Here is a 9,088-nt window from a genome sequence, read left to right on the forward strand (position 1 = left end):
GAGGCATACTGCCTGGCATAAATTTCCATATATAATGTTCTGTTCTATAGATATCAATTAGGGGGGTGGGGGGTAGCTTCTTAAAAAAAATCATATTTTGAATTTATGATTGAACCATAAAGTTTACTTACATCATTAAAGTATCACTACTGCCACCACCGCTGCTAGTACCAAAAGAGGCGATATGATGACCATTTTGCCTTTTAAAATCCTTTAAAAAGACGAGAAAACAGGCGAGAAAGAAGTCTTATGCGTTTTTAGATTTATTTCTCGAGACTTTAAACTGATGTAATTTTCATGTCTAAATATTTTGCAGCCTTTTACCACCTGTACATGATGAAGTCAACATAAAACATAATCAACATAAAACTCGGTGACTGCACAATTAAATCCATCTTTACCTATAAATAACTAATTTAAAAAATGCATCAGTATAAACCAGCAGCAGTAAAGTTCCCAGTTTGTGCTGTTCCCGTTATAGTCCACCAGGGGTCACATGATGCCTTTGAGTCTTCGGGGTGGGTCTCGCGTCAAACTCCCTTTATTCCTCCCCCCCATCTGATCCTCCATCAGCTGCGGGTGTGGGAAAACACGAGTCTAATATATGCAAAGTGGGCATATGACACGGGAGTGTGTGTTTGTGTGTGTTTGTCTATGTGTGTGCGTGTGTGAGAGAAGGAGAGAGAGAGAGAGAGAGAGAGAAAATTTTATGATATCAATCAGATTTACTGTGTGTGTGTGTGTGTGTGTGTGTGTGTGTGGTGTGTGTGTGTGTATAGTACATATATGGAACCTTTTAATGTAATTTCATTCCTTTATTTTGCAGTTATTTGCTAGAATTCTAAACCACACATGCTCTACAAATTCCCTACAAAGACATTTGGGACAGAAGGACTTAAGCAATGACACAATATCCTTCATCCTATATAAAAATAGACACATTTGTGTGTCTCTATGGATCTGCAGGACCTGGAATCCTCTGTTTATCTCCTGGCTGGGTGCTCGCTGTTTCCCACCCAAATCAAAAGAGGAGAGTCACAGGGGGTCATGTCTGGCCACCCCTCAGGAGAATAACGGGGTCTCTGTCTGCCCCCCAAGCCACCAACGGTTCTCCGCCATCCCTATGGCAACAGCCATGGACCCTGGAAGGCCCCCAGACTGGGGCGTCCAAGCAGATGCCCATAATTAACTGGACTATATGGAAGTGTCAGTCCTGCCAGTCTGTCTTCCATGGAGGCAGACCCTCTCCCAGACCTGTCAGAGGCCCATTGGGCTGGGTGAAAAATGACTGCCCTGCGGTGTGTGTCTTTGAGTGTGTGGTGGGCTTGGGGGTGGGTAGCGACTGCCCACCAGGGTCTGCCTGGGCCTGTTTAAGTCCTGCAGTAAAATAAACGTCCATGAATTGCAGTTGGGGTTTATCTCTTCATCCAGGTCAGCATAAAATTCCTTAATTCCTCAGTACAAACGCACATGTGAAGTCACCTTGCTATGTCGCATGACGTTGCTGACGTGTCTGACCGGCTGTCTGGCTCTCACGCCTGGCTGAGGATGAGACTGCGTCCCCCCATCCTCTCATTCGCCCTCATCCGAGGAGAAAAGAATGGACGGGCCATTTTGAAAATCTCAGACTTCCGTAATCCAGCGGACTGCCTCATGAAAATGCATTAAGAACACAACACAGCTATTTTTAGATGACAAAAGATATGATTATTTTAAAATTAGAACAGTGATTTAACATTTACAATACATTTTTACAGTCCCGCCTAAATCAAGGATAATAGGTTCATTCTGAGACAGACACAATTTAGTAAAATCTGGTTTATTTCTGCATATTTTGCCCCAAATCCCACATTGTGTCCATGTGATGTTTTTTTCCCTCTGCTGCAGGTTTGGATCAGATTGATGAGTCAGCTGATTGTCCCTGGAGGTCAGAGGTCAACTGGTCATTGGCCACCGGATAACAGGCACGTCCTTAAAGGTCATCGGATGCACTGTCCACAAGTTCATCAACAGCCCCGTGGTCACCGGCACACTCCGCAGCCCAGCGGGGTCAGGGGTCGAGCTCACCTCTGACCTGGCCGGCCCTCTTCCTCATCATTACATCATCAGACGCTTCCCCTCTGAACTACTGAGTTGGTCCACTTTTCCGCAGGATTCCCGGGAGTTGTACGATTTTATTGGGATGTTCTGACTTTTAAAGCCAGTGTATGAAAAGATATATGAGCCTGTAAATGTGGAACTCCTGGGAAAAGCCTGGCTCAGGGTCCCCCAGGGTCTCGAATAAAGACACAGATGTTACTGCTTCCCTGAAAAGTCTGACAGGAGATTCACAGCACATATCTGGGGAAAAGATTTTATAAGAAACAGACATGAAAACATAAACATGGAACCTTGTTTTCATGATCACGAACAGAATTACACCCGCCAAATCACAAGTGAGGGGTTTATTCCCCCAGGGGTGGTGGGATCAGTAAACCAGACACTGGTTTAGAGGTCCTGGAAATGCAGGAACATGGGGAGGTGGGACAGGTTTGTCTGGGGCTGAGCTGGCTAATTATACTCTGGCTAGACACAGCAGAGCCCCAAAACGTGAGAATCTTTCTCCCGTCATTTGAAATTCAGAAATAAAGCGGACAAAGATGATTTAAATGGTGTTAAAATTAAAGATCATACAGATTGACGATCTTGCATGTTAAAGGTTCTTTGATTTTATTTTATTTTTTAGTTATTTACAGTGACTAAAATGTTACATGCAGGTGTTGTTTTAGGCGTTAAATTTGTGTGTAAAATCAACGAGAAAGATACACGTTTTCTTTTTTTAAAAGTATCAATCAATTGATATAAACAGATCATCTTAAAACAGCTTAATATTATATGTTGTGAGTAAATTAGCAATAATTAAACAAATTTAAAATATTTTTATGTAATGATAGCATCTAAATAATGAAACAATGGTGTTTTCTAAAGAAAAGAGGGGTAAATTGTCATTTCTCCACTTCCAAGTTTGATCTAATGTGTCTGGAATTGTTTTAATGAATATGTTTCAGAGTGGATTTTTCTTATTAAAACAATAAGGTTCTTTATGAACAACACTGTTATCATTTGTTCATTATTTATTGCTACCTACATGAAACAACATTAAAGCGTCGTAAAATATAGAAAAAATGTAAAGAAATTTACAGATTTTATACGGCAAAACTACGTTCAGGTTGTATTTAAGTAATTTTGTTAACTTGAAACAAAAATTGTGAATCAACCTCATTGCTCATAATGGAAATGTGATCTCTGAACGTGCAGAAACAGTGCCTTGCTCAAGGGGGATGGGACAGTCCTCGCAGTTCTCATGAACGGCACAACTTCCTCCGCGTTTGGTGCTAAATCAATCCTGATGATTTACATTAAATCCATAGGAATCTTGGCAGCTGTTTATTGTTTTCATTTCAGAATGATAAAGTAAAAGTCGTGAATAAACCTGTAGGTGTCCTTTTATTAATTTACAGCCATGTTTTGTCCCTTTCGGCGCAGTTAAGAGCCACACAGCGGCCCGTCCATCCATCATTTGAATACAGGGTGACCAACTCTCCCATGGCGGCCCGCGCGAGCCTTTTAGGAATTAGCCACGCGGCACGCCTCGCATAGTAATGGCGGCTCGCGCTTTGAGCTTGAACTTGACCGCAGGAATGCGGCTCGTGGGAACGCAGGCTCGCGGGTGCCCCGCTCTATTGACGGCGCACAGGTCGGTGTCAGACCTGATTATCATAAAACCCAGCCGGCTCAGAGAGGAGGCACGAGGGCCGGAGCTCGCGCTGCCTCTTACTCATCAGGAAGAGCAGGAATTAACAGGTCTGTGCACGAGCCTGGCGGGTATGACTCCATTCAACTGTTTCTATACGTTCTGCCTCTTTTGCGTTTATAGAGCATTTTATTTTCCAAAACATTGGAATATATTTATTATATTTAAAAAAAAAAAAGTAGTTTCAACCCAATACTCAGTTTATATCGCCATATTGTAAAAAGCCACCGTAATTTAAACTTAATTTTATTACACATTTTCTTGTAAGTGATGTTTAATGTGTGAAAATTCCTAAAATTCTCCTTTCCTGGATCATTGCCTGTTCTTATCTTGTCATTTTGAGATCATATTGGTGGTAAAATGGAGAAGATATTTTCAGACTTTGGTGTCATTTATTACTGTATTAATTTTGTAATTGTACAATCATACAAATCAGATTCGTCAAAGTCCATTGAGGCTTTTTGGCTTTTTGAAGTATCAAAGGTCTTTTTTATATTTCAGTTCTCAGCAAGGTTCTTAATGTTAGGGCCGAACTTGGGTTTGCTTCTAACAAGGTGGGATGTAAAGGCCTGCAAGCTTAAACAGAATCTATTAACACTGTTCACTTCATTAAAAAAAAGAAAGGGATAAACATCAATAATGAATAATTAAGAACACTGGAAGCCTTTGAAATGAAAGGCTAATTAAATCTTTTGACAGAAACATTTCTAAAGCAAAAAAAAAAACCTTTCAGAACTTCAAAAAATATATATATTTATATTTTCTCTGAAAGTTACAAGGTGTAAAATCTGTAAAGTATGCATTACTTTTCCTAGTAATTTTGAATAATTCAATAACGTATTATCGTGTAGGGTAATCTGAAAAGTTTACTGGTTTGTTAACAAGTTGTTTGAGAACTTATTCTGAATTCATCTTTGAAGTGCAAATAAACCAATAGGACATTCCAATTAAAGTGCATGCGATAAAATACACAAAACAAAATATTAATTTTAAAGAAAAGAACGAAAAAAGAGGGGAAAGGAAAGAAAAAATGAATATTCATATTCTGAAACTTAAAATCAGAAAACTTGTAAGAATGTAAAGTTTATGAATAGAAAACTTACCTGGGGCGGAAAATGCACTTTTAGAATGCATGACTCTATAAATTAGCACAAACAAATAAATATGAAAAAAACGTGTTTTTAAAAGTGCTGTAATTTTTATCCATATTGTATTTATATTAATATAGAATCATATTACATTAAGAATACATGTTAATTATCAGTGGTGATATCACTAATAACAGTAGAAAACTTTTTCTTTCAATTTCATTTTTTAGGTGGTGTGACAAAAATAAAATATTATTAAAATATTTTATATTAATATAAAAACATGACATTCTGTAAATGTATCATTTTTAATGTTTAAATGGTATTGTTAAATGGTTAAATTAATAACAGCGTTAATCTCCACATTCCTTCACTTGGACATAAATTTGTGCCATTATTAGCTGGTATCTCACCCCCATTGTCTTTTCAGATGTTTTATAAACTAAATAATAAAAGTTTATGCGAAGAAATTAACTTTGGTTTACATTTATTAAAACGTATTGAAATGTTGAGTTTTATCTCTAATTTAGATATATATCTTGAAATATTTTTAGTCACTTACTTTGGTACAAGCTTCTTTTAAGCCGTTTGCTCATGAAAGTTTAATCTAATAAATCCACCACACCCTAAAAAATAATGAATTTAATCAAATCAGATCAAATATTTCTATACTGTAAGCGGTTGGGTGATGTTCCCGTCCTTACCGTTGTGTGTCGCTGTTTCTTTGGTTGATTTTTACTGTAAAGACACTTTCGGGTTTGTTAGACGAAAGGTTAATGTAAGCTTCAAGATTTATATTTTTTGAACGTCACTATGGTTAAAATGTGTCTGAAATGCAGCGGAGGGTTTTTTTTGTTCCACTCTGACGGAACTCATCTCTAGCTGGGTGATGACTGTGATATCCTCCACTGCAAAGCTCATAAAGTGTTGTCACAAATATTGTCAGAGCTGAAAACAAACATTAAGGCTTTTAAAATCATAACCTATTTGTGAAAAATCGTAAATGAGCAAAACATTTTTGGACGTGTGTTTGGACAACGGACGCACAATTACAGTAAGACTTCTGCAAACAAATATGTTTGTTTTTTCACACAAATGTGAATACTGTTTGTATATTTTTTGCTTTGATTGATTGAAAATTTAATAAGAGCAGGATTTTAAATTAAAATCCAATTTCTGCTATTTAAAGGTTGCTCGTTTCCCCCTAAATATTGGCCCGTTTGGCTTTTGGAAAACATGCCAGGCCCTAAGCAGCTCCCAGCACCTCCTTCTCCTTCTCCTCCCCCTCCTCTTCATCTTCATCCTAGCATCGCCATCATAGTCACACTCCTCTCCTCCTCGCCTTCATTCTGCAGATCTCACACTCATTGCATACTCGCTTTATCCGGTAAGATTTTTATTTTTTCTCTAAAGGTGTAGATATTTATGTTTTAATGTTAATACACGGCGTTTTTAAGATGCCCTTCGGCACGCAGGGACGGTCACATTATTGGATGGAGAGCCTAATTAACTCTTTAAGGAAAATGTATGCAAATTACTGTTCATTTAATATCTTTATAAAAATGATGGTCGATATATATATTTAGGTGCGACAATGCGTTTTCACTTATTTAGATAAGTAACTGACTTCCTGGTAATAAAAAGGATAATTGCGTAACAAAAAAAAGATTTTTCTTCTATCATTTAATGTGGAAGATGGAACATTTAAAGACATCTATGCAGATTTGTTTTATGCACACACGGTGAAGAAATTTAAAATCGCAATTAATTTTAGGAATTAATAAACCAAAATGACTGCAAGGTGAAACAAAAGGGCAGCTCAGTTTATATGATTACATATTAAAGACGCTTTCCGGGAATCTTAATTAGCCTCCTGTAAAGTTCTTGAAAACTTTGGAATATGAAATGAGGATCGACGCTTCCATGTGCTCCTGTGAGAAGTGTTCGTGGAATAAAGGGGTGGGGGGGTGGCAGCATGAGGAGGAGGAGGCCCCAGGCAGCGCTGCAGTGCAGAGTTCAGCAGGGAGATATTGTTGTGAGCCTGGGAAAGTGTAGTGGGGCTGACGCCAGACTCTGTTTGCGGGGTGGGTGGGGGGACCCCGAGGATCCCAGACCCGATTGTCATGTAAATGTCTCTCTGGCACGTTGTTGAACTTGATGTTGACTTCTTTCTTTTCTTTCTCTCTTTTGGAGAAAGGAGGTGCGTGTGTGTGTGTGTGTGTGTGTGTGTGTGTGTGTGTGTGTGTGTGTGTGTGTGTGGTGTGTGTGTGTGTGTGTGTGTGTGTGTGTGTGTGAAATCCTTTGGGGACACACGCCCTGCACATTTGGTCCAATAGTTTCTGAGAATGAAGGTAACGCGACCGTGCATTCCTTGACCGAGTCCAGCGTCAAAAGGTTTAAATATAGTTAAAACTCCACTGTTATTGTTGCAGGGCACCAGCTCGTTGCTGGTAAATCCTGGTTGGTGAAATCCGTGCACCTCCTCATGTCGCTGTGCGCATAAACGGAGGCGTGATACAGGCAAATACTATGATCCACGTGTACCACAAAGAGCCCACTGCGCATGCTCAGCAGCACAATTAAGCATCCATTCATAAGGCGACCCTGAAACAATTACACCATTTCTTAGTTCGCTTCCTGTTCCTCTGGACCGTAGCTGCAGGGTGACACCCTCAGAGATGCCCGAGCTGATTCCATCTGTGTATAAATGACGCTCCGTGCAGGAAGATTCATGTACAGTAGAGCCGCGCCTGCACCGCCGTGCGTGATTATAACGGATTGCCCATGCGCAATAATCAGATATGTAAGCGCTATCTGATGCAAGCTGCACACACACGCACGCACACACACAATTTTTAAATATCTCGCCAAACTTCTCTCCTCTTTTGTGATCAAGAGGTGTGATCGTTATCTCACCTCCTCAGAGCGGATTATCCATCACGCTGCAGCCTCCCAGCAGCACTCTGGGCCCGCTCTCCTGACCAGCGGCGGGCACAGGAGCTCGGGAGCCCGCTGGAAGTGTGACGCGCTGCACGGTCAAATCTACCTGCGGTTACGCTGATGCACGCTCAAAATTGGACTGCAACGTCTTTGACTTTGTCCTGCTGTTCGTGTGGCATCAGGAGAGGCTGCAGGGGAACGGGGGGGCATTTGCTTTCAGTAACGTTATTAATTATTAAGATTTATTAAGATTTAACAGGGCAGATGAGTTGTGATGACTTGACTTCTTATTGTAAGGTGACGTTTTAATTAGAGGAGGTGAATGATGCTAAAAAAAAAAAAGAGTTGCTGGTTTTTAAACGATTTCAAATAATTAGGGACACTCATCCCGACACCGAGGCGCGCAATCAACCCTTTGACAGTGAATTTTCAAATCGAGATTGAGGATTTCAGATTCCCGCCTCCCTCCCTCTCCCTCCCTCCCCCCTCCCTCCCTTTCTCCCTCCCTCCCTCTCTCCGAGGCGGAGTTTATCCTCCTCTCCTCACCGTGTGGAACCTCTGCGCTTGTCAGTCGCAGCCAGAGTGTCTCAGATGACGCACGTGTCTGCGGAGAACCAGGCGACCTTCTTGACACTTTTGAACACTCTCCTTCTCTTTTGCTTTGCTTCTTCTGACTTGTTTCTTGTCCATCGGATGCATCAGTGCCGTTGCATTGTTGGAGGATATTGACTATAGTCTGGAGTGCGCTTGTGCAAGTGAGTACTCTTGGTTTTTTCTGAGCTGTAATTGATTAGCAGAGAGGAACCATGTAGATTATCTCGCTGTGGGGCGATGATTTTTTTTATTATTTTTTTTTGAAACTTTAAGCTCGGGCCTGTTAGGTGCCAAATTAAAGGCTTTTCGATGGGAACTTTGCTGGAGGCCTCATGCAGAGTGGCCCCCAGCCGCCGTGGCCCTAGCAACCCCGATGCCAGTGGCATTAATTGTGGGGTTTTGTAGCCTGCAGCTGCTGTTATAGCTGCGTTTGTGCAGCACTGATTAGCAAAGTTCTGTTTATGAGCCGTCTCTGCGCAGCAGACGTGACCCGGCGCTGCCCACGTCTGCTGACCTCGACCCCCAGGGACACGATAAATATACAGGTTCAATATTTTGTACAGAAACGCTGGGCGATGTGTGTGAGTGTGTGTGTGTATGTGTGTGTGTGAGAGAGAGGGACTCCCAGCGCAATCTCTCTCTCTCTCTTTCTCTCTCGCTCGCTACATCATCC

At 41.0% G+C, this 9,088-nt stretch overlaps 1 long non-coding RNA gene across 1 annotated transcript; it reads right to left on the reverse strand.

Annotated features, from left to right (window-relative positions):
* Window positions 1–1,803: 1,803 nt before the first annotated feature.
* LOC130538858 (uncharacterized) lies at window positions 1,804–7,288 on the reverse strand. Its single transcript, XR_008953991.1, has 2 exons — window positions 6,718–7,288; window positions 1,804–2,340 (listed from the first exon to the last, which is right to left on the reverse strand). It is a non-coding gene; the product is annotated as an uncharacterized LOC130538858 (long non-coding RNA).
* Between the last annotated feature and the right edge of the window lie 1,800 nt (window positions 7,289–9,088).

The sequence above is a fragment of the Takifugu flavidus genome, chromosome 15 (assembly GCF_003711565.1).
Source record: "Takifugu flavidus isolate HTHZ2018 chromosome 15, ASM371156v2, whole genome shotgun sequence".
NCBI classification, from domain to species: domain Eukaryota; kingdom Metazoa; phylum Chordata; class Actinopteri; order Tetraodontiformes; family Tetraodontidae; genus Takifugu; species Takifugu flavidus.